Here is a 25,589-nt window from a genome sequence, read left to right as displayed (position 1 = left end):
CATGACATAATTCTGCATCTTCTCGACTCCACAGCTTTACAAGATTGGTCGAATAAAAGCAAAAATCATTCAGTTACTAATCATTTACCTTACTTCTAAGGACGCCTTTATTTACCTAGTAAGGAGCTACAGAAATTGGTTATGTCCAATTACCATGAGTCCTTGGTAGAAGGCCTTCCTGGAATTGCAAAGACTGAAGCTAAGATCAAGAGACATTTTTGGTGGCCCACATGGTGTAAGGACATTAAGCAATGTGTACTATCTTGTGGCATATGTGCACAGAACAAGGCCCAGAAGAAGAAACCAGCAGGTCTACTACAACCCCTGGACATTCCACCTACACCCTGGCATACATTGTCCCTCGATTTCATCACAGATCTTCCTCCCTGTAATGGATTCAATACTATTTTGGTGATAGTGGACTTATTTTCCAAAATGGCCCCTTTCATTCCATTAAAAGGCTTACCCTCAGCTTCAATTCTGGCCAAAGAGTTCCTAGAACAGATCGTCCAAATACACAGATTTCCTTCAGTCCTGGTTTCTGATCGGGGCAATCAGTTTATCTCGCAGTTTTGAAAAAAATGTTGCCAGTTGGCCCAAATTGACGTAAGACTTTCGACCAGCCACCATCCTCAAACCGATGGTCAAACCGAGAGAACCAACCATATTGTTAGAGCAATATCTACAGTGCATTTTACACCGAACAGAAGGCAACTGGAAAGACATTTTGTGGATAACCGAGTATGCCTACAACAACTCTTTGCACTCCAGTACTGGACAAAGTCCATTCTACACAATATATGGAATGCATCCACGGACCTCTGAACTCGACCCATCTCAACACTTGGAGATGCCTGCTGTAAGCAATTTACACACTACCATAACACAGGCCTTCAAAAAGGTGACAGAACATTTAAAACAAGCAAAAGAAAGATACAAGAAAACCGCCGATCAACACAGGTGTGAAGCCCAAAGTACCAGATTGGAGACAAGGTTTGGCTAGCCTCAAGACACATACTGCTAAAAGGAACCCACACATTTAATCCTAGATTATTGGGACCTTACACGATTAAGGCCATCATCAATCCAGTGGCAGTAAAATTGGAGTTACCTACGAACATGCAAATCCACCCCGTCTTTCACGTTTCACTTTTGAAATCAGTACAACCAGGAACTAGGATAACAAAACCACAAAGACCCATCCTAGTAGATGGTGAACCAGAATTCGAGGTAAAACAAGACTTTTCTATCTTGTTGACTGGAAAGGCTACAGTCCACAAGAAAGATTGTGGGAGCCAAGGGACTATGTTCATGCACCACGACTGATAAACAGGTTCCATCAGAACTACCCAACCAAGCCTGGACCAGCGAGACAAACCACCTTGGGAGGGGCATGCCCCCAGAAATCAGGAGCAGACCAGTCGGCCCAGAATAATGGCACCCATGGGGACCTTTAAGGACCCAAAGGATTGCCTAAGGGCTTCCTGGACTCAGTCCTGGCGCCGTTGGCGCTAGGCTCATACTGCCTTTTCAGGCAAGACAGGTTATCAAGTAACCGAACCATGTACAGCCCAGTCTGAGGTTGGTTGAAGGGACTACTTTATCTGGGGACTACTTCTGGGAAGCTATTTTCATCATGCCCGAAGAACAGAACACGCTTCACGTTATTCTGCACTCCTGCAGCATAACGCTCACCGTGCCTGCAGCTCCAGTCCTGACTTCAGCTACGCCCGTCCTGGTCATCGCGATGCATGCCTGTAAAGGAAGGAGAGATCACAGATTAGAACAAGAGCTTACCTGATACTCCATCGCCATCAATCAGGAGTCTCTGCATCTGCAGAAAAAGGAACATCAGTTAACCGCTCTACGTAACAACCAGCTTAAAGACAATTAGCATAGCGCAGCATGATACTCACCTAAGTGCTGTATGTCCATGCGATCCAACAAAGCATTCTCACGCGATCGCTGTCCCAGTGCAGCCGCATCTGCAGAACAAGGAAAGAACAACAGGTGAGCTACGCTTCGCTAAAGGACATTCAAATCTCACGCAGCATAATACTCACCAGAAGCAGTATTCCCTTGCGGTTCCGCGAGTCACCATTACACGACCTTCACTCCGGCGGCACCGCACATGCAGAAATAAAAGGGGACAGCAATTTAATAGCGCAAAAGAACAATATCACTTGTTAGACTTTTTTGAATCATGTAAGTATTGAAACTTTCCTTGGCATTACCTCATCTTATCCGGAAGGGAGTCGCCTTTCTTCGGGTGTACCTCAAAGGGGAATCTGCAAAGAAAGGTACAAGAGTGAACTTTAAGACAACCAGAACTCTAAAGCATTTCACACTCTTTAGGATTAGCATAAATACTTACCTCAGAGTCATTGTTGTCTGGAACTCTGCCATAAGGCTACAAGATCAGTGAAGTTAACTGGATCCCTGAATCTCGACACACCCCTGCATACAGTCGCAGGATGGAGAGCCCATCCTTCATAACATTAAGGTGAGACACAGTGAAGGGACATTGGGAGGTCACGGAGGTGGAAGTTGGCCCTCCTCTTTACGGCTAGTTAATTTATCACTTTTACCATTTTAGGCAAATCTTCCTTCGTGCCAGACAGAGGAAACTAAAGGGGCAGGTGCAGTCACTCATCACTTCGCTACGAGTCACACTGGTGGAGACTGCCGCAATCCAGCTCCGTTCGGCGCCCCTGTGGAAACCAGGTGTGCGTAACATAGACAAATCAGAAGATGTTTGGTTCTGTGTATTCTTATTCAAATATATTTCATGCCAAGTATAAACTATGTTGTATTTGTAATCCTATGTATCTCAACAACATTTTCTAAGTTGTTTTTGTTGATTTCTTTTCTATACCCTTTCAGTTTGTCATTAATTAATTAAAATGTTGTAAGTTAATCTGCACTTATGAATGATTCCAACTGGATCTTAAATTCACGTTTTTCATAATCAATTCTCAAATGGTATTTGAATATTTTCTCTATAATAATTAAGATTTATTTATTTATTTATTTATTTATAAAGCGCTTTAGAACAAGGCGCTGTACAATGGAACAGCAAAATACAGAGTAATAACAACAACAAATAACAGTGTGAGCATAGTGGCAACTTCAATCATTCAACAACAAAACAGTGCAAAGAGCAATTTACTAAGAGGGGTGAGAAGTGGAGTGCGAGCAGGGGAGTGAAGGGATGGGCAGGGAAGGATTGAGTGAGAGTAGAAGGAAGGGAGAGAGAGTGTAAAATGGAAAAGGGGAAGGTGGAAAGGGAGGGGAGGGATTAGAAGAGGGGAAAGACGGGGGGAGTAGAGAGGGCAGGGAGGGCTTCAAGGTGGGAAATGGAGGAGGAAGGATTTAAGGGAAGTGCGAAATGAGATGAGGGTAGTGGAAGAGCGGATTGAGAGGGGGAGAGAGTTCCAATGCAGAGGAGCAAGAAGTTGGAAAGAGCGGAACCGGGAGAAAGCGCAAGGGGAAGCAGGTACAGAGAGCAGGAAGTGGTCAGCAGACCGAAGGGAGCGAGAGGGGGAGTAGAAGGAGAGAAGGGAGGAGAGATAAGGGGGGGCAAGACCGTAAGGGATTTGAAAATAAGGCAGAGAAAGTGGAATTTTAGTTGTAGGTGGAAAGGTAGCCAGCCTAGTCGAGAGGAAGAGCGAAGAGGAAATGGAGTCGCGAGAGGTAAGGAGACAGAGAGTTTGAATGCAGAGTGGTATATAGATTTAAGAGGGGCAAGCTGAGATGAGGGAAGACCAAAAATTATAGAGGAGCATTAGAAGAGGCGGGAAAAGATGAGTGAGGAGATTAGGAGTTTGGTAGCATGGAATGTGAGGGAGGGACGGATTTTGCAAATATTGTAAAGGTGGTATCTGCAGGAGCGGGAGGTGAGCGAAATGTGTTGCGAGAAGGTGAGAGAAGAGTCAAAAAGAACACCTAGGTTGCGAGCATGAGTGCAGATAGGGAGATTGGAAGGAGAAAAGTGGATGAACGGGGTAGGAGAGGGAGGGGGAATAGAGTTAGCGGGGAAGAAAAGGACTTCAGTTTTATCCGTGTTAAGTGAGAGAAAGCGTGAGGACATCCAGTTCTTGATGGCTGTGAGACAAGAGGAGAGTTTAAGGTGGAGGTCAGGTGTGAAGGAGGAGAAAGAGAGAAAGAGTTGGGTGTCATCCGCATAGAAATGATGGGCGATGCCAAAGGAGGAGATGACAGGGGCAATGAGGGAGGTATAGAGAGAGAAGAGGAAAGGGCCAAGTACAGAGCCTTGAGGAACACCGTAAATCAGAGGGAAGGAAGGAGAGGTCTGGCCTCCCCATGAAACAACAAAGGAACGAGAGGAAAGGTAAGAGGAGAGCCATTTTAGAGCAGGGCCTTTGAGCCCGAAGGAGGAGAGAGTGTGGAGCAGGAGAGGATGATCGACAGTGTCAAAAGCGGCAGAGAGATCAAGCAGAATAAGTATGGAGGATTACTTTGCATGGCGAGCAGAGAGGAGCGAGTTGAGAATCGAGGTGAGAGCAGTTTCAGTGGAATGTTTGGGATGGAAGCCAGATTGGAAAGGAGGAAGGAGAGAGGAAGACGAGACAAAGGAAGAGAGCTGAGAGTAGGCAAGGCGTTCAAGGAGTTTAGAAAGGAAAGGCAGAAGAGAGATAGGTCTGTAGCTGGCAGTGAGCAGTGGATCAGCAGAGGGTTTCTTAAGAATAGGAATGATTGTTGCATGTTTGAAAGCAGAGGGAAAGATAGAAGAGGAGAGGCAGGAGTTGAAGAAAGTGGTAAGGTAAGGGATAAGAAGAGGGTAGATTTTTGGGATGAGAACGGAAGGGAGAAGGTCAGAGGGGGCGGCTGTGGGGTGGGCTTTGGATAGAAGGGAGGGTACATCGGAAGGGGAAACAGATGAGAAAACAGACATGCTGGAAGAAGGAGGAGAGGGGGGAGGAGAAGAGAGGGAGTCAGAGAGGGAGTTAATTTTTTGTCTGAGTGTGATGATTTTATAAGAAAAGTAGTTGGCGAAGTCAGAGGGAGAAAGTGTGGAATTAGATGAGGGGTCAGGAGAGGGAGGAGAGAGGAGGTGGGAAAGAGTTTGAAAAATCCGACGAGGTTGCAAGGCTTGAGACTGAAGAAGGTTAGAGTAGTAGGTGGATTTGGCCGTAGCAAGGCAAGAGTTGTAAAGTGCATGGCAGGAGAAGTAGGAGGTTTGATTAGAGAGCGAGGGAGTTTTGAGCCAAAGTCTTTCAAGGCGCCTGAGAAGGCGCCGCATAGAACGAAGATGGGAGGTAAGCCAAGGTTGAGGAGGTTTCTGAGTGGGGCGGAAGAGAGAAAGGGGATAGAGATGGTCAAAGGTAGTGGAGATGGAAGATGAGAGGGAAGAGAGAGCATCATCAGGAGAGAGTAGTGCAAAGTCATGGTGAGATGGAAGAGATGAAGAGCAGGTGTCAGAGAAGAGGGTAGTGTCGAAATCACGCAGGTCACGACGTGAGTAGATTGGAACTGAGGGATTATTAATAGTGGAAGAAGAGCGAGGAGAAAGGGAGAACGAGAGTAATGCGTGGTCAGAGAGATAGATAGGGAGAGGGGAGACAGGGGAGGAGGGATAGGAGGAGTTGAAGATGAGGTCAAGAGTGGAACCAGAGGAGTGAGTAGGGGAAGAAGGAAGGGGGGAGGGGAGGTAGGAATCAAGGATAGAGAGGAGGGGAGAAGATTGAGGGGGAGAAGGAAGATGGATGTTAAAGTCGCCAAGCACAGTTAGAGGGGAGGGGGAGGGAGAAATAAGTGAGAGGAGGTGATCTAGGTCTTCGAAGAAGGAGGAGAGAGGGCCAGGGGGATGATAGATGATCAGGAAGGCAATAGGGTGGGGAGAGGAGAATGATTTGTAGAGGAATTCAAAGGAAGGGAAGGAGGGAAGAGATGGGGATGAGGAGGAGGAGGTGTATTTGGGGTTAGGGGAACACTTATTTAGTATAATTTCCCATTTTCCTACAAATTCTTTATCCTCCTTACACAATGTTGGTCTGAGGTTAACCCTCAAGCCTCACCAGATTCTTTGTACTTTATAGTATTCACTTAAGGTGTTAGCATGAAGTCACGTGTTCACCTCTTTGTTAATTAAGTACTCTAGATGTTTTACTTAGTTTTGGGCGTTATCCTTTGTATGTGGGTATGCAGTATTTTTGATTAATCCTAAAATCCTTTTGACTTGTCTTCAGAGAAGCCTAAAGTCTGTGCTTTTTTGTCAGTTAAAGCTCCTATTTTGGAGGAAGACATTCTTAAAGTATAATCAACTATTTCTGATATGATAAAGGGCTTAAACTATTCCTAAAGTGTGCCTCTCAAAATCCATACCAGTCAGAAGAAAAAGTGAAACTATAAATTTATATGTGCGAGCACAACTGGTCATTTCTATCACGGGAATGGGAAAATAAACAACTACTCGTACAAGGTTGTTGGTAAATAGGATAATATACAGTGTTGCCGTGGAAGAACTGGTTGGTCTAGGCAGGAACGGACGCTGCAGGAGGAACGAGCTAGGGTTAAAGAAATGAATGGGAGTTCAGAGAGGTGGAGAAAGTGAAGCAATGATGAAGCCTAGGCAGACCAAAGGGAACCCACGCTATCTTTATCTCCCACCTATATCTAATGACCAATTATGTGCATGAGACCTATTACCAAAGTAATGTGAGGAGTCAAAAATGAGAGGCACACACAAAGTGGTAATATTCTCAACATTAGTCATTTTATTAACAGAAAGAGATTTGAATAAAGGCCCAACTTTCCCTATCCTAAAGAAAATGTCCCTTCCAATGAAACTGCAACTACTGACCTTGTGTCCAAAATGAATCTGATCCTTACACTTGATTACACAATCAAAAGGTGCAAGGTAAATGTTTCAAATTTCAATTCAATAAAATGGTACCAAAACTTTAACATATAACTTCAACCAAAGGAATCCTTGTGTCCAGGGGTTGCTTCCCATCCCCAGGATTATAGCAGAAAAATGGTTCAAAATGTTCTGTCCCAAGATCAATCTCTTGCAGGCAATGCAAAATGTTTCTTTTAACTAATACTTTCCTTAGGATGGCAAAACAAATTTGTCTTCTACACCCAGGGTTATAATATAACAAAGAGGAAGTCTCTCCCAGTCTTTCATGGTCGTAAAACAGAATATATTTTCCACAATACTGTTTGGAATATGGCAAAGGAAAGTCGTTCGTGCTTTTCAGGATGGTTAAACAAATGTCTTTTCTCCAATGGTGATCAAAGTATGACAAAGAGCAAGTCTTTTCAAATTCTCTGGTTGATAAAATGTTCAATTGAAACAACAACTTAATATGACAAAGTTTGTCTGCAACACACCAGTTCAAAGTGGGTTTCTTGGTACATTCTCCTGCCAGGACATTTTTCAACTGAAAACTCTTGATATCCTGGTTTACTCTCCTGCCAGGAATATCCCCCTTTTGGCTCACACTGATCCCCTGGTGTACTCTGAGCAACTTTCAGTGCTCTGCGGATGATACCCAGCTCATTTTCAGGCTACCCTCGGCCTCCTCTTCTCCTTCCCTCATCTCTGACTGTATTTCTGCTATCCAGGAATGGTGTGCCGCCAACGACCTCTGCCTTAATGCCAGTAAGACCGAGATTCTACTCATCGGCACACCCACTCCCTCCTTCCCTGCAGCTCTCTGGCCGGCCTCTCTTGGCCCTCTTCCTGCTCCTACCTGCAAGGCAAAAAACCTTGGGGTCATCTTCGACTCCACACTCTCCTTCTCTCCTCACATTTCTGACGTTTCTAAGAAGTCACACTACCAGCTGCACCTCCTCAGAGGTATCCTTCCTTTCCTCTCCTTCTCCAGTCTGCTCTCTCGAAGCTGGACTACTGTAACAGCCTCTATCTAAATCTGCCTGCCTCTACTCTCCGCCCTCTGGAACACATCCAGAACAGGACTGCGAGACTTGTCCTTGGCCTCAAGCCCAGGGCCCGTATCTCTCAAGGACTGAAATCGCTACACTGGCTCCCTGTGGCTGCGAGGATTAAGTTCAAAACCCTCTGCATTGTCCACAAGGCCTTCTGGGGCCTGGGGCAAAATTACCTTCAACTCTCCCTTCCTAAATATCTTCCTTCTCGAGCACTTCGCTCTTCCGCCTCCAACTCCCTCAGGGTCAGCCGCTTCTCCAAGCAACGAGTTGGGGGGAGATCTCTCTCCGCAGCAGGGGCCTCGCTCTGGAACAGCCTTCCTGCCTCCCTGAAACTTGAGGAGAACCATCTCCGGTTCTGGAAGCACCTCAAAACCTGCCTCTTTGCTTCTGCTTTCTCTCTCGCTCTCCCCTGCTAAATCACTGAAACTGTACTGAATCAGCAACTGGGCCACTCACCAATCTCGGTCCTTGGCCCAGCCACTCTCCCCTGCACTGCCTTCCTGGCAACCCCTGCACTGCGGGACTGTCTCTGTATCCCTACAGCCCCCCTTCCCAGCACTTGTCTGCACTTATCTTGCACTTGCCACTAGCTGGCCCTTATTATTTATCTTGTTAATTACTAACCCTGTACTGCACTTTCCCCTCTCCCTTTCCCCCTTGCACTTTTCCCGTCCCCCCTACCCATGCACTTGCGTGATCTGAATTACACCTGGCCTAGTAGGATCGTTGTCTGTCTCCCCTTGTTCCCCCCTCCCTGCATCGTCGCGCCTTGAAACACTTGTGTATAGGCGCGTTACAAATGCCATATCATATCATATGATATCATATCTCTGCTGCCAGGTATCTCTTTACAAAAAGGTTCACTACCTGATGTCCTTATCAGGTCTCTCTGCAACAATCACATTTCTCTTAGGTGTCACACAATTGTACTTCTTCACTAGCACAACTTTGTTGACTACAGTTATTATTTATACCAATTTCTCCCATACGGACATCCCATAAAGGAGGGGTTGTTCAAGCTCTATCTGTCAACCTTTCTTTCAACACCTTTTGGTTCTTGGCAATGCTTGTTCAAGATTTTCCCCTACTGACATTTCATATCAGGGGAATTATTCAACTTGTGCCTCTTTGTTTCTCTTACAATGGTTTTTGGCTTATGGCAGTGCTGGTTCCAGGTTTCCACCAACTGACATCTCATATCAGGAAAATTGAACCATATGTGCTTGTTTGTTCTTTCTGTTATGCCTTTTGGCTTGTGGCAATGCTGGTTCCAGGTTTCCCACAACTGATATCTCATATTAGGAGAATTGTACAATTTCTGCCTTCTCTTTTCAGTTCTATATGGTCGGAATTCTAAAATGCATCCCAAATACTCTTTAATGTGTGCACGTCCTGTGGCCACCTACTCGTTTAGGTTGACTCACCAGTGGTTCACCATGCAGCTGCTGTGAGGAGTTTTTACTCGGCAAGTTTCCCCTTCTTGGCAGATTCTCATTTGGTTCTCGCATCGGCTCCTGAGTCCTTCACCGACAGAACCAGCGCAGCTCTGCAGGACAGTGTCTCCCTTGCCCTGCTGCGCACCGTTCACCTTAACTTCACCGGAGATCCTCTTCTTTGGTCCCGAATGCCGCCACCCTGCTACCATGTGACGTTCCCTGCTCTTCCCGTGGTTTTTCTCCATGAGGTTGCGTCTGCCTCCGGACTCGCTTGCTGCTTTGCACAATCTGCAGCATGTCTCCTCTCTCCTTCTCCGTGCTGTCAGCTGCAGGTGATTTTCAAGTTTAAATGTCCCATACAGTTGACCAGGATCTTGACAACTAGACTGCACATTACACTCTGTGTCATATTTCCTCCACATGGACTACTTGCTCCTCTTCCTCGTCTCAGTACCTAAAGCTTTCTAGGACTTGGAGTCCAAGGAAGTTTCAACTGATTCTATATTACATTGTTCAACAGTTACATTTAAATTATAATCACCATAAACTGTAGCTGTTACATCTGTTCTAGGTTTACTATGTACACACGAAGACTGAATAGGGTTTTGTTTGAACAAAGCAGTTTTCATAGTGTTATAATGAGATGGTTCTGAATGAGGACAACATACCCTTAAAAACTCTGGAATTAAGGGATCTTCCTTGCAAGAAAGAGAAGAATATTGCTTCCCTCCTGTTGGAGTCACCACTCTCCCCTGACACTCCTCTGACAGCTATCTCTTCCCATGTGAGCCAGCCTCAGAATATTTGTATTTATTGTAATTTATTGGCTATTTGTAAGGCATCAGTACAACAAATGGTGTTTCAAGGCACCACAAGACAAAAGGGGGCGGGGGAGGTAGAAAGAAAATACTAGCGGTCCTACCAGACCATGTGACATTCTGATTGTGCACATGCAGTAACAAGAAGTGCGAGTAAGTGGGGGGGCAACAGGGCAAGATGCAAAGTGCTAAAGGTGGGAAGAGATTGTGCAGGGTAAAGAGGACAGAGGGCAGGTGAAAGGGGAGAGAGGGCAACAGGGCCTAGGTGTGAAAATCATAAGGATAGTAGAGCCCAGGAATCCCTTATCCAGGTGGGCAGGACACAGCCATCGCTGTTTGATCCAGTTCCTGGGGGTGGACCAGTGGGAGAGGATCACCTGGGTGGGGAACCTGGAGTTGTGCTCAGGGGAATACCCCAGGTGAGATGCAGTATGACATAGGGGACAAAGATGAGGAGGACCAAGTCCCTGAGGCTTTTATAGGCACTTCTAGATCAACCTCGCTTCCACCCTATAAATCTCTCTTACCAAAATCCAACAACCCCTCTGCATTTGGTAAACCTTTTAGGAATCCAAACCCTGCTGCCATCTCCCAGAATCCCTGTTTTTCTGTTGCCTACCCTAGTACTTTCAGTCATAGGCTTAGGACATGGGGGTACAGGAGGGACAAATCCCCCACAATTTTAAATGGGGGGGATATAATGGCATTTATCCCGCCCAAAATTGTATCTCTGCAGTGTGTAAAAATACGTCTGGCACTGGCAGCCTGCAGACTGCAGGCTGCAGCAGTCATGTCAGCGTGCGTGCAAAACAGCAAAAGTACAAGTTATAACTAACAAGTACTTCTGCTCCTCACTCATGCGTGCCCCGCACCTGTGCCCAAGCCAGGGAACAAACTGCACATGCCTCTGCACAGTGCACTGCTGCGCAGTCTGAGCCTCATCCTTTGTTTTTCCAGAATGAAGGAGATGCCACAAAGCGACCTATCAAGGGAGAGACTAGAGACAGAGTGAGACTCTGACTCGACCTCCTCAGCTACTACGTACCTAAGTACCCTGTCCTTGAGTTGTTCACTCGACTGGGCATGACACAGCCCTGGTCAGCCCACCCCTTGTTGTCCCAACCATAGACGGATTTTGAAAATATTTTCCTTAGATTTTGTGTTTGTGCATAAATGTACTGTCTCTAGGAATAAAATGCAAACCTTTGCTCTTCCCCACTAATGGACCCTTATTTCTTGCAGGACCCAACGTACCATGAGACCATACAAACTGCATAAGTATGACACAGAAATAAGTAGTTAGATAAAAAATTTGAAACGCTTAGCAGTGTGCTGTACTACGTAATCACCCACTGAGCAAATAAAATAAAACTGACATTGGGCAACTTATGAGTTTTTGTCCAGAAGAGATTATAGACTTGGAAAGGAAGGAAAATCTGGTTTTAGAGTTGCACTGTGATTGAATATGCTTGCTTGTACTGTAAGGATGCAAGTCAGAAATAAGAGGCATCTGAAGAAACCTACCAAGTAAAATGGGGACTTATTAGAAGAGTGTGTGCTCCCTTATTCCACTTGAGCACCGCTTGAACACACAGCACTGCTCCAGTTGTGTCTGTGGCACTCAAGAGCACATTTGCCAATGGTGTGTGTAAACACTCGTCCCGAGCGCTTGTGCACCACATTTTCAGAATTGAGTTTTGTTTTTTTAAATGACCCTGAATCCAATGGCCAATGTATTCACCTTTAGCCAATGAAAGGCTTTGTCTGGCCTGCTGGAATCCTTCACATTTCTGGACCGGCATCCAATCTGTTGCCCTTTGTGTTTCTAGGAATGTAGGCCTTGTGGGAGCTCATTGGGTTTATGCACTTGCAGCAGAGATCTTTCCATATTCCAGAACTGGGGCCCTCGACTTTTCATACACCGGCGGGATTGGCATTTGCACATGAGTACACTCTTGAGTTGGCTAATGGTGGTGGTGCCTTTATGTGATATCAGTTGTTAATTACACTGAAACTGAAACCGACTATGCGCCCCATCCTTGGCTATGGTGGACCTGAGGCACTTCTCTTTTGTGGCATTCTTACACAGATGAACACAACTCGACGGACGGGGAAAGGTGTTTGTTTTGGCCATAGTCAGTGGCAGTTCCGCACGGTTGTTTCTGTTCCAAAGTGTCTGCGCCCGTCTGTGGTGCCATTAGACTAGAGAGAGACACAAAAGCAGCAGGTTGGAAGCAGCATTAGAAACATTAATCGAACCTCCCTATGTGTTTTGTCAGTCTTGAGTGTTTCCTTAAATGGATGAGGGCGGGGCTACAAATGTTGGGGGAGAAGGACTTCACAGTACTTTACTAATAATTGATGGAGACTTGAAAGGTCAGGGGCTGGTTATGTGCCTGGCATTAAGGAAACATTGCCTAGTAGCCTGGGTTGGATTTCTGCTGCATTTCGAAGTGTGTGTGTGTGTGTGTGTGTGTGCCGCTGTCTGTGCTTGTGTGACTGTGAGTGACAGTGACTGTTCAACTAGAGGAATGTCCACTGCTGTTCCTTCTTGGTTCGGCTGGTGTTATATGCAATCTTTTTGCATGCGTGTTTATTACATTGGGTTCACAAAGCAGTCTCTATGCATTTTTGGGGCCACTGTAGTTGAGTTGAGGTGTTTTCGACTCATTTAGTCCATTCCCCGTCCATTGCTAGAGGTTTAAAAGTTGCGTATTTAGTACCTGATTCATGGAAATATCTGCACAGAAAATAGGGACTTTGCACTCCTAACTCCACCCGAAATCCCGATTGTCGATTCATCGAATCGACTACGCTGTACGTTTTCGCGCAGACTTAGTGCAGACTCGGCACGTCACTGCGAGAAGCCGAGGGCCTTGTGCAGGATGCCACACAAAGCATTGGCGTGGCTTGCGCGGAAGGCAGGGTAGGGGGCGGAACTCAAAAAAAGAGGAAGAACAGGGAAAATGTGGGCGGTACGAGGGACAGCCCGCAAGGAGTTCATTGCACGCCCACTATTGCTTGGAATGATACGTATTCATGGATCCGAGTGTGCAACTTCTCAGCGAGGAAATGGCAATGCAAAGCCCTCATGCTATCCGCCACCCGAAAGCAGGCATACAGACACTTGCACATAGGATTCACCGCACAGAGGTAAAATCGGGTGTCAGATTTAGGGGTGCGTGTACGCAGCCCGGGTTCCGATCTGACTTAGGAGTGCACGTACGCACTGTAGCTGGGTGCAGGAAAGGTTTACAGGGTTTGCATGCAGATTGTCTGAGTTTGACCTGAACTACGATAAAGTCAGGACTAACCTTAAATGAGGTATATATTCAACTCTGACATGTCCCGTAGTGGGAACTGCTGCCTGGGTGCGTGGCATCTTGCCTTACGACACAGCATCATGTTATTTGGGCTATCTTAGCAACTTTCATGGGTTTTTGGTGGATGCCACGCTGGCAGCTGACTCATTTTACGCCATAACCTATTAGATTAAAAAACACTAGAATTATCTATAAAGGGCATGTAAAGTGCCAGTTCTGGTTTAGATAAAGCCATTAACTTAGGCATGTTTACTACAAAGCCCTGTGTAGTTAATAACTTCATTGGAGCTGGGAACATACTACTGGTGTAATACAAATGTCTTATCCAGGGCTGCCTTCAGTCACTCTATTAGCACTATGCATTCCCTTCACTGAAGTCCTGCTAGAAACCAGCAATGGCAAGTGTTTGCTTGTGTATACGTATTGGTCATTTGCCTATCACTGCTATTATATGTCCAGGTACTTGCACCATTTGCAGCTGGTACTATCTCTAGGTACGTAATACCAATATGGCGGTGCCTGGCAAGTGCCTTTTCCATGCTTTTCTTTTTCTTAATTTTCTTTTGTTTTCTTTTCTTTGTGAAAAGTCGAGTTCTTTGACAAAAAACAAAAAAAAGTAAAGTCCCCAAGGTATCCCCTGTCCCCCCAGATTTTATGGGTCTCCTACACCCCTGCTCCCAGTCATTTTTCTCACCGTCCGTCTGATTATTATTTCCCAAAATCACAGACTGCTTTAACCAAACACCACCATTCTCGCAAGCCCCCCTATTAATTTCACGACAATAATCCTGGTCCTTACCTCGACAAACCGTCCAACTATTATCTTGCAGATTGTTCCCATTCATTTCACAAACCCTACAAATCTCACCCTTCCGAATTTTCCAACCCCTCCAGGACGAGGGTTGATGAACTAGGAGGTAGACAGAATCCCCAGGGGAATAGGAGGGATATAATTCCTGATGAAAGCCTGCCAGGGTGTCCCCATTTTTAAACACGAGAAACTAACACCAGAGCTGTATACCTGACATGTCCCAACACAAGGGTCAGGTAAAGTCAGGTAATTAACAATAATTACACACACCCGATGGCCCTTTTGCTTCCCATGCCGGCCAGATAGCACAGCGAGTAGCACACTCACTTTGACATCGTGCGGAACCTGCCGATGCAGGTTCGAATCCCGGCAGGGCCAAACTCAACCTTTTATCCTTCTGAGGTAGATAAATGATCACCACATAAGCAGCGCTCAGATGCCTGAGAGTTCGTAACGCTATATAAATGCAAAATAAAATAAATAAGTAATAAAATAGATAAAGGACGGAGCCCAAAAGCAGACTTTGAGCAAGGTCAAAGGCACGAGGAATCAGCTATTCCAGACCGGCAGTTCAAATGCAGAAGAAAGGTGGCGAGACCTGAGAGGACGGCAAGGAGGGAAGTGCCCTTGCCCTTTTCAACCCAGACCCCCAAAGCCTCAGTGAAAAGAATCATAACACCTGGATTTACAGCTGACATGTGGTGTAACAGATGTTAACAGTGCACAGGGGCCTCCTGCATTGATAACCCAGGCGGGGAGGCATGCTTGCTACCGTGGTACCGTCCTTGACTCCAGAGGCAAGACAACCCAACGGGTTCAGCACAGCCGGTGAGTCAGAGAGAGCTGATAGCAAACCGAATTGTGTTGAGCCCAAGTTTGCCAACAGCAACATTGTATGAACTTGTGAACAAAGAACGTGTGTTTGTGTTTAAGCTTGAAAGAAAGTCCACTGAAGGACCAGCTGCAGAGTGGTCAGGTGCCACGTGGGCGCTCATTTGAAGGACTCTAGCTGGTCCCCTATGTTGAAACTCCAAGTACCTAGAGGCCCTAGGAGAGGCTGGCATGAGGAGTCAGAGGGGTCATCCAAGTGTCCAGTCAAACCCCTTGTACAATTGAAAGTCTCTGACACATTGACAAGAAGGAAAGAAAATGAAAGTGTGTTAACAGAACTGTGTCTAGCCTGGCTGGGGCCTTTAAGGAAAGCCTCACTGAGGGGTGAGACCTGAACTTAGATAAGAACCAAAGTGGTCTGAAGGGATTGTTTTGTGAACTGTGGCAAGTGTGAACCCGACAGAGGGATACCAAGAGAAAGCCAGGGGAAGAGAACCCCGCTTTCTGATGTGAGTATGAACATTGTGAACTAAGGCACGTGTGAACCCGATGGAGGGATGCCAAAAGAAACCTAGGAGAAGGGAACCCCCGCTTTCTGATGGGATTGAGCAAATCATGAACTGTGTGTTAGAATGGCTATGTGAATCCGATGGAGGGATGCCAAGGGGAAAGCTAAGTAGAGTGAATCCTGCATATTGATAAAGCAAAGTGAACTGTGTATTTGGCAAACGTGAAGCCGGCTGGGGGATGCCTGCGAATCAATGTGAATAGGAATAGACTTATGAACATTGTGTCGACAAGCATGAACCCGACTGGGGGATGTCCACAGTGAATGATTGTTTAATAAGACATTTAGACTTTTGAATGTTACATTGTGAATGAAAGGCCGTAGTCAACCCGACGGAGGGAGGCCCACATAGCACGAGGGATAGGAGCCCGGCAGAGGGGGATCCTAAGACAAAGAGTTATCGCCCCATGAAGATTTATTGATGGAACTTTTGATTTTGTTGATTGTAACAAATCAGGTCCTCTGAGGCAAGAGACTTTGTGTGAAAGAGACATGGCCACAGAAGGCCCTGATATTTTGGAAACGAACTGTAACCTCATGCTGGCAAAGCCCAGGAGTTTGCTGTGGTCAGGAGTCCTGTCCTGTGCTAAAAACGTGGGGAAGGGAAACCCCAACCATACCATCCTGACCTATCATTTTGAGAACACTCCTTTCTTTTCTGCTGAGCATTATCCCACACTATTTTGTAACTAAGCGGTAAGGATTGGCAATTTCATTTTTTTGTATTGCCCCTTTTTATTTGACAAGATGCCACTAGGACTGCCTTATTATTATTTGATGGTCGTAGATTTCTCCCATTTTAGATTTAGGTTTAGATTAGGCATTTATATAACCCATTATACAGTTTAATAACTGTGATTACATGTGTCTGTCTTTACTGTTGCCACCATAGGTTCCTTGCATAGGTGAGTGCTAAGGGGAGGCAGGAGGGAAAGTGTCAGGGATTGCATGGGATGCAGGGGGTGAGGGTCAACATGCTAAGTGGGAGGAAGTGGGTGGACCGGGCGGGGGGGTCTGGTGCCCTGTAGAACTCTGAGGGAACCAGGCAGCCAGTTACTGCAGAAGGATGTTAGCAGGGGAGAGGGAGAGGGAAGGAGGAAGAGAAAAGGAGAGTCTGGAGTAGTTTCCAAAACTTAAATAGATCTGACTCAAGCCTGAGAGGGTCAGGGAGACCACTCCAGATGGAGGCTCCTGTGGAGGAGAGGGATCTAACCCCCACTCTCTGCTTAGAGAAGCATCTGATCTACAGAGAGTTGGAGCTAGAAGACCATAGGGCTCCAGCAGGGAGGCATTTAGGGAGAGAGAGAGTTGGATGTAGCGGGGTCACAGGTGGATGATGCAAAGGGTCTTGAACTTGATCCTAGCAGCAACCGTGAGCCAGTGGAGAGATTGTAGGGCAGGAGGATGCTGGTCCCTGTTTCAGTAGTCCAGCCTAGAGAGGACCAGAGCTCTGGAGACATTGGGGGTCATTACACAGTAGCAGGTAACCATGCCACTAATAGTGGCATGGCTACGCCCTTACCAGGTACCGGGTCCAGGTTCCTTGAATGAGGAATTACCGGGCCATTCCAACCTTGGAGGTCCCGGTAATTCCTCATTCAAGGAACCCGGACCCGGTACAACCCCATTCCCATTCGAGCCCCCATAGGGCTCAATGGGAATGGGGAGCATGCTAACAAGGAGCCCGTTAATAATGGGCCCATTGTTAGCATGCTGGTCTCCTCGCGGGACCCGGTAAGGATGCCTGGTTTTACCAGGCGTCCTTACCGGGTCCCGCGAGGAGACCTCGTAATAGGGCAGTAAGGGGTTGACGGCTCCGGCACCTTTACCGGCGCTGTTAACCCCTTACCGCCCAACTCGTAATGACCCCCATTGTGTTTCTGGGGGAAGATGAGGAAAGGGTGAATGCCTCTGAGGAGGTGCAGCTGATAGTAGGCCTTCTTGGCAAGGTCCGCGATGTGAGGAGAGAAGGAGAGAGAAAAGTCAAAGATGACATCAAGATTTTCTGCCTCACAATAGGGTGAGGGGAGAGGAGATGACCTATACAGAGTGGCCAAAGAGTAGGAGGGAAGGAGGGAGCAGGGGTCCCAATGAGAAGGATCTTAGTCTTACTGGCATTAAGGCAGATATCGTTGTCAGCGCACCTTGCCTGAATAGCAGTCAGACAGGGATGAGAGAGGAGGAAGAGGAGGCAGTAGAGGGAAGTTTGAAGAAGAGCTGTTTTTCATCTGCATAACACTGAAAGTGAGGAGAGAAGGAGGAGATCAGGTGGGCCAGAGGGGCAAGGTAGAGGTTGAAAAGCCACAGCGAGAGGGTAGAGTCTTAAGGGATGCCGCAGGTGGAGTGTGTGACAGGGGTGAAAAAAGGACCCAGTTGTAACCTGGGAAGGTCTTTCGGAGAGGAATGAGGTCATCCAGTCCAGTGCCAGGCCCCTGATGCCAAGGGTGTCACAGAGCCGATTTGTCAGTGTGGCATGATTGACAATGTTGAAGGCAAAGGGAAAGGCCAGAAGGATAAGAACGGATGTAGAGTTGAAATCGAGATTTGAGAGCAAGTCTTCACAGGTGTTCAGTAGAGCGATTTCTCTGCCTCTGGCTGCTCTGAAGCCAGACTTTTGGTTGTGGAGACAACCAAAAGATTACGTATGTTGGATCAGTTGGGAGATGACTGTTGTATCCTGCATATGTATGAATGATGTCTGAGTCTGTGTAAGAGCTGTGATGGAATGCTAGTGGAGCTTGGAGTGTTGGGGCACCTGGGGATTCCAAAGGAGACGGTTAAGGACTTGGAGCTGGGCAGGGAACCAGGGAAGAAGCTACTAGTGATCTCTCTCTCCTAACTTCTATACTGAACCTGTAACTAAGACAATAAAGCGTACTTCCTATTTCTACATACCTGAGTCAGCCTGGTTCCTGCTCCTTGTCATTACTGGCTCAGGGTAGATCCTGCAGGAGGCAGGATACATCATTTTGGCGACGAGGATCTAAATAATCCAGTGAAGTTGAGAGAGCCTGTAGCCCATCCATGGGGCCATGGAACTGGAGACAGCTGGAAGTATGATGGCTGACAGGAGAGATATGCCCATTTGCCAGCACTATACAGATTTCAAGTTGCAGAGCCATTGGAATTGAGCCTGGAGTTGGCGGTGCTGGAGGAGGTGACAGATTGTACCATTGTAAGATTGCCATTGGAGGCACCAGACAGGCTAAGGTAAAGCTTGTAGTGAGCAAATGAGGCAGCAGGAACATCGAGTATTGCACATGGTGGCCATATGGAGAAAAAAAAAAAAAAAAAAAAAAAAAAAAAAAAAAACGGAATTGGGGCAATTTGGAGGGTACCAAGGGGCCGTGGGTGGCGCGCGCCCATGCGAGCCCCGGTGCGTTCCAGCCGCTGCCGTTGGGCTGGAACGCACAGATGTTGCCCGGCGCCATTGTTTATCCACGTTACGAGATCCGGAGCTGCGTATTTCTGGGTGTGAAGGCCGTATTAGAGGAAGGGCCCTAGTGTTGTGGGCCAACGTGATGACGTTGTAATCAGGAAGCAGGAGATGCCCATCGGAGCCAGGAGGAAGATGTTCGGCGTTTTTGAAACGAACCGGAGCTGCAGAGTAGGCGCGGCTGGTGTTTTTCGCGCTGCGTCTGCAATGTTTATTGAACTGGAGGTTCGCACACAGGGATCACCTGCTGTGTTGCAGTAAGTGCAGGAAGCAACGCAACGCAGAGCTCCACAAATCATGCTGGCATTCTCTGAAGTACACGTGTAAAAGGCACACGTTATATACATTTTTTTTTCTTTCGTGCAATGACATTTCTTACTGGAATTTATGCGAGCATTTGGTACTTTGAGCCACCTGCTGGAGTTGTGATTAGAATTTACTGCTGTTTTGGATTGCTTTTGCCTGCGTTGGTTGAACGTTACGGCATAATCATTTTAATGGGAAATAATTGTGAAGATTTATGGCTGTGTCACGCATAGGATTTCTGGGCAGACATTTTAGGGCAGGCATATTGCTGAATACTTTTATCGTGCTGAGTTTCTGAAATTTTATGGAAATGAATGCTTTGAGATAGCATAAGTTGTTGTAGGCAGCGTGAGTTTTATAGACACTGTTCCTGGGAGGTGCATTTAACACATTTTATCCTGTTTTATGCAGAATGCACATAAATGTTGGAGAAGCATTGAAGAATATTTAAGGGATTTTTGAAGCATGTTGTAGAACGTTTAAATAATGAAGTTGCATATTTAAATGAAATTGAAGTACAGTCCACACAGTTTCAAGTTTTGAGGTTTTAAAATGCAGAAACGCTCGAAATTTTGTAGTAAATGCACATAATTTGTCTGGGGAATCATAGATATTTTTCATGTTTTCTTTAGGAGAGGAGGATGAGGCATGTTGTTGGGATATTTGTTAGAGTGCAATGGGATCTTTGTTGGCATGTTTAGGACTATTGTGATGGCCCTGTGTAAGTTTGCAAGATTCGTGGCTACACAGTTTTGGCGAGGTAGTTAGCCTATTTTTGGGGCGTTCTGTATTGTGCTCAGGTGTGGCAGACCTGAGGCCAAGAGTGGCAGTCTTGGCGGAAGGTGTTTAGTTTAGGAGGGTCGATGTCTGTAGTTTTGTTTTTGTTTGTCCTAGTGGCAAGGTAGTGCTTGGTGGTGGCGGCACTGAGACCCTGGTGTGGCAGGCCAGGGTGGAAGGAGTACTAGAAATGTTATGGTTGTTGGTCCTAGCATGGTTGTGAGTTGTGTGTTTTCTTTTGATTGAAAAGGAGGGGGATGTGTTGTATCCTGCATATGTATGAATGATGTCTGAGTCTGTGTAAGAGCTGTGATGGAATGCTAGTGGAGCTTGGAGTGTTGGGGCACCTGGGGATTCCAAAGGAGACGGTTAAGGACTTGGAGCTGGGCAGGGAACCAGGGAAGAAGCTACTAGTGATCTCTCTCTCCTAACTTCTATACTGAACCTGTAACTAAGACAATAAAGCGTACTTCCTATTTCTACATACCTGAGTCAGCCTGGTTCCTGCTCCTTGTCATTACTGGCTCAGGGTAGATCCTGCAGGAGGCAGGATACATCAATGACCAGCTTCTCCAGGAGTTTGCCCGGGAAGGGGGTAATGAAGATAGGATGGTAGTTAGCCAGGCAGGAGGGATCAGCAGAGGGCTTTTTGAGAAGAGGTTGCACAAGGGAGTGCTTGAGTGGTATAGGGAAGGAGCCAGTGGCAAATGAGTGATTGCAGAAATCAGCCAAGGCTGGCGCAAGGGAGGTAATGCTGTCCTTGATAGTTCTGGAGTAGCAGGGGAGCACCTGTTTGGAGGAGACTTTCATAGAGAGGACATGTCTAAAGACCTCCTCCGGTGCTATGGGTGAGAAAGAGGAGAGTAGAATGGAAGGGGGAGGGGACCAAGGGAGGCCTCAGAGCTGGGGAGGCAGGAGGGTGGTGAGTAGAGGAGAGTGAGGGCAGGATGTCCTAAGTTTTGGTTAAGAAGTGGGATGCCAGTGAAGTAAAGAGGGTCAGGGATGGCAGTGGAGGATTGTAGTAGGATTGGCTAGTCCCTTGCAAATTTTAAACAGTTTACCAGTGTTGTTAGTGGCCCCAGAGAGCAGGCTTGGATATGGGGCCTCTTTGTCAAGTGGATGGAGGGTCTGTATTGCCTTTGGAGCAGGCGGCAGGCCATTCTATCAGAGGATGTGCCTGATGACTGCCATTTCCACTCAGCAACTCTGCACTCGCATTTCAAAGAGTCTAGGTGGCAGGCTTAATGCGGATCCTCATGAAAGGGGCAAGGATGTCTAGGGTGTTGGTGATAAAGAGGTGATGATTAGCAATGGCAGAGTCAGTGTGGGAATCCATGGCAGTAATGGGAGAGGGCAAGAAAGTGGTGGCAAAAGCTGCAACTGACACTCGCTTCATCGGTCGAATGACAGAGAAGGAGACTAGCAGTACAGGCAGAGGAATAGCTGAGAGACCTAAGAGATCCAGGTAAGAGGACAGGAGGGCATGGTCAGACCAGGATAACAGTGTGGTGGGAGGGTTGGAGACAGGGATGTGTACTGAGATGAGAGCATCCAAGGTATGTCCGGCTGAGTGTGTCAGACTGGAGGGATGAATGGCGAGGGAAAGAAAGTCACAGAGGCTGCAGAAGAGTCCAGTGGCTGAATCAGGAGAGTCAAGGTGAATACTGAAGTCTCCAAAGAGGAGAAGCTTGGAAGTGGAGGCAAGAAGAGGTGAGGTCAGCTCAGGCCACTCTGAGAAGAAGAGGGAGACCGGACCAGGGCTCCTGTAGATTGTGGCGAGAGTCAATGAGAAGGTTGGAGAGACACCAACCCTGCAGACGAGGCATTTGAAGGAAGAGTAGGCCTCAGTGGGGATGACAGTAGCAGGGACCCATTCAGGGAAGATCACGGCCCCTCTGCCTCCAGACTAGTTAGGCCTGGGCTTAGAGAGGATCTTGTAGCCCTCAGGGAGGAGTGTGCCAAAAGCAGTGACAGAGCTGTCAGTAAACCAAGTCTCAGTGAGAGCAAGAACATCAAGGTAAAAGTCTTCAAGAAGGAGACAGATATCAGAGGAGTGTTTAACAACAGAGCGAGAGTTGAGGGTAGTTGGGTGAAGCTGGTTTCCGCCTTTGAATGTTTTCAGAGGAGGTGTACAGGGATGTGGTATGCCTGTCAATGATGGAGAAGGGGCAAGAGGGGAGGCAGACAGAGGTGTGGCAGGAGAAGGGAGGAAGTTGTTGAGAGATGGAAGACGCCGATCAAGAAGGAGGAGGTTGGGATGAGAACCCTGGGCCAAGGCAGTACCATTGCCATAGACATGAATGATGAACCTAGAGGATGAAAAGCCTGCCAAGAGTACTTCCCATCTGTTGCCACCATTCATTGGCGATAAAGAGAAAGAGGAGAGGACAGAGACTGTGTGGTTAGTCCATAGGTCCGGAGAGCGACCAACAAAGAGGATGTCAGTGACAGTATGCCTGAAAGAAGCATTGATGTAGGTGTCATCGATGGGCAGGCGTTGATTGGAGACCAGGAGATCTTTTGTGAACTTTTTCCTTCCAAGCTTCGAGAGAGAGGTAGGATAGGTGATAGAGTAGCAGTTAGAGTAAATAGGAGAGATGGAGAGAACCATGGAAGGAGACAGCAGAGAGATGGAAAGGGGGAGAGAGAGAGAAGGAGAACTGCAATTCAAAGAGAAACTGCGCAATGCACAGCAAACTCAGTCGGTTGCCTAACAGCTAGACAGTTACAGACAGGTCAGGTGCATGAGATGTCCCAAGTCGTCAGTTCAGAAGTGCTGGGTTTGTCCAATGCAGAAACTGCTACTTCACAAAGGAATGCACAGAGATGCACAGAGATTCCATTTTGGAATTCAGATCCTGCTCCATCTTTGCCTCCATGTCAGGATCTTCCAGATGGGCCATTGCCTGATCCTCCACCTACTTCTGGACACCCCTCATACGCCTACACATCTGCTCTTCCTCCTTCTGCCACCACCAACTTTACAAATACTGAATCCAAGGATGATGATCAAGGTGGTGTGTCCACTCGCACTAATACCTCTGACGAATTTGATGATATTGCACCACAGGCTGGTGAGGAGTGTAGGAAACTGCTCAGTGGGAAGGCAGGGCATGCCCAGTATCGTGTAGCTCCACTGCAACAAGCTCTGTACCCTCAAGCCCCCTTGGATATTTATGATTGAGGCATGGGGGCTTGCGGTAGCGAATCACGGTGGGGAAGCCTGGATTTGTCCTTGTGGAAGGACTGATGACTGTGAAGGCCCACTGCTACAGTGGAAGCAAGGTCACCGTCCTGGCCAGTGACCTTACACCGCAGCGAGGCCTGCTCCTCCAACAAGACGGCCAGCTCAGAGAGACAATTAGAGACTTGTGTGGCGGGTGCCTCACTGCGTGGTCGCAAGCACTTCTGTAGAGGTGGACAAGTCTTCAGCCTCCATGCTGACCATGATCTGCCACCAGGCACCCCGATCCCGGGGCACCCACACAAGATCCTGATGCAAGGGAGCTGGTGGCAAAGCAGATGGCAGGTACTTCTGCTTGCTGTTGCGCTCCTGACTGCAGGGGTAACAAGGCATTGGTTTCTATGAAGCTCTAAACCTGGCTGGAGGTGTCCCGAGCCCGGGGTACACCCAGGGACACCACTTATAGGCATGGTTGCTGCCTTCACCCGAGGCAAGGCCCCGCAATCTGCGACTCCACCGTGGCTCACCCCTCCCAGGCATGTGACACCAGCTTGCTCCCCGAACTCACCTTAGCACAGTCTGGAGATCTAGATCCAGTAGGAGCAAGCTTCTGCTCCGGAGCTGAGTTACTCAGCCACAACTACTAAAGTGCTGAGTGGAAATCCTCTAAACTTTGCCACAATGCACCTCTGGGGCATCAAGAGGGGCTCTCATGCTTCACCAACTCAGGGGAATCAGAGGGTGCTCAGGACCCTAATCAGGCCAGTGAGACAGGAGTGACACAGTCATGCTGCTACATCTCTGTGCCCCCAGTGGACAGTCAAGTGGAATACTACTCCCAGGGTCAGGATCAGGTAGCAGCTGCCTTCCCCTGACCACATGCATGGAGACTTTAAGCTGGGGAACAGTGATGACTCTGCAGGATTCATCACAGTCAGCTGTGGGGTACAGGACCCAGGAAAGCCTTTATCTAGTTAGAGCAAGAACAAGGGTTTGGGTCATCCCCAATCTCGCAACACCAGTGAGAGGTAGAGAAACCCCTTTGAACTGCACCAACTGGGACATTTGCTGTAGAGGCTGGGATGGCCTATGCACATAAATTCTGTGAAGAGACTTGTATTTTTGAAATAATGTATTGTTTAAACACGGACCTAGCTCGAGAGTAGCAGCACGCTCTACAGTGTGTGGATAGCTGGCATTTGGGCTGGCATCTTTTAACAGTAGTGCAGTACTGTGAGGTCTGTGTGTCGGTATGTGGGCCCATTAGAATGAGTCCTTGATCAGGTGTTGTTGAAAGAGACACATTTTGAGACATTTACAAAACTGAAGAATGAGGGAGAGTTTCCGAATTGAACGAGAATCAATCCCATGTGAGGACAAAAATCCTGACCTTTGTTTGGGAAGATCCAACTTTTGATTTGTGTGGCCCCTTTTGTAAAAAAAAAAAAACGAATAAAGATAGTGACAGATGTGAACATGCGGATCCCTGCCATAGAAATTACAACAAGAGTAGAGCAACTTAATTGTGGGATACGATCAGGTGTGGCGAGGGTGAAAATAGTTGCAAGAATAGTACCCAAGATGTATTCTTCCATGAAATTTTACTTAACCTTTTGATACTTTTGCCACACCCACATGTCACTGGCCCTAGAGTATATTATTCTCCTTTAATCACAGGGTTTCCCGTCATCTTTTTGGCTGAATGCAATCCTTCTGGGTGGTGGGAATTTCATGCCAGAGGCCTATATAGACCTCCTCAAAGATACAGAGTTGAGCATCATGGGGTTGAGCATCTTATGGGGCATAAGGAAAGCAGAGCTAGAGGATGGTGCAGGTTGGTTGGGTTGTCCCGGTATAGATGGGATACTGTCTGCTTTCTTGAAATAAACTGCTTCAAATAAAGTTTTGCCTGTTCATCTACTGAGAATTAAAACTACTGTCTTTTCATTACATTTACAGTTGGTGCTTGTGGAGATATTGGAGTTAGAGAGTGGCTGAAAAGAAAGCAGCATGGCAGAGTGTGGAGGAGGAGGTGAGATGGGGTAGGGGGTGATGAAAGAATATTGGAAGATGAGATTGAAGAACAAAGGAGGGAGATTTTTGAAGAGACGTACTTAGCAAAATCTGAGGCCGAAACGGATGAAAGTTAAAGAACATCTGGAGATGATGGACCAGGAATCCG

This window comes from Ambystoma mexicanum, chromosome 6p, assembly GCF_040938575.1.
Source record: "Ambystoma mexicanum isolate Mex_15411 chromosome 6p, UKY_AmexF1_1, whole genome shotgun sequence".
Taxonomy (NCBI): Eukaryota; Metazoa; Chordata; class Amphibia; order Caudata; family Ambystomatidae; genus Ambystoma; species Ambystoma mexicanum.
Note: the sequence above shows the minus strand (reverse complement) of the source record.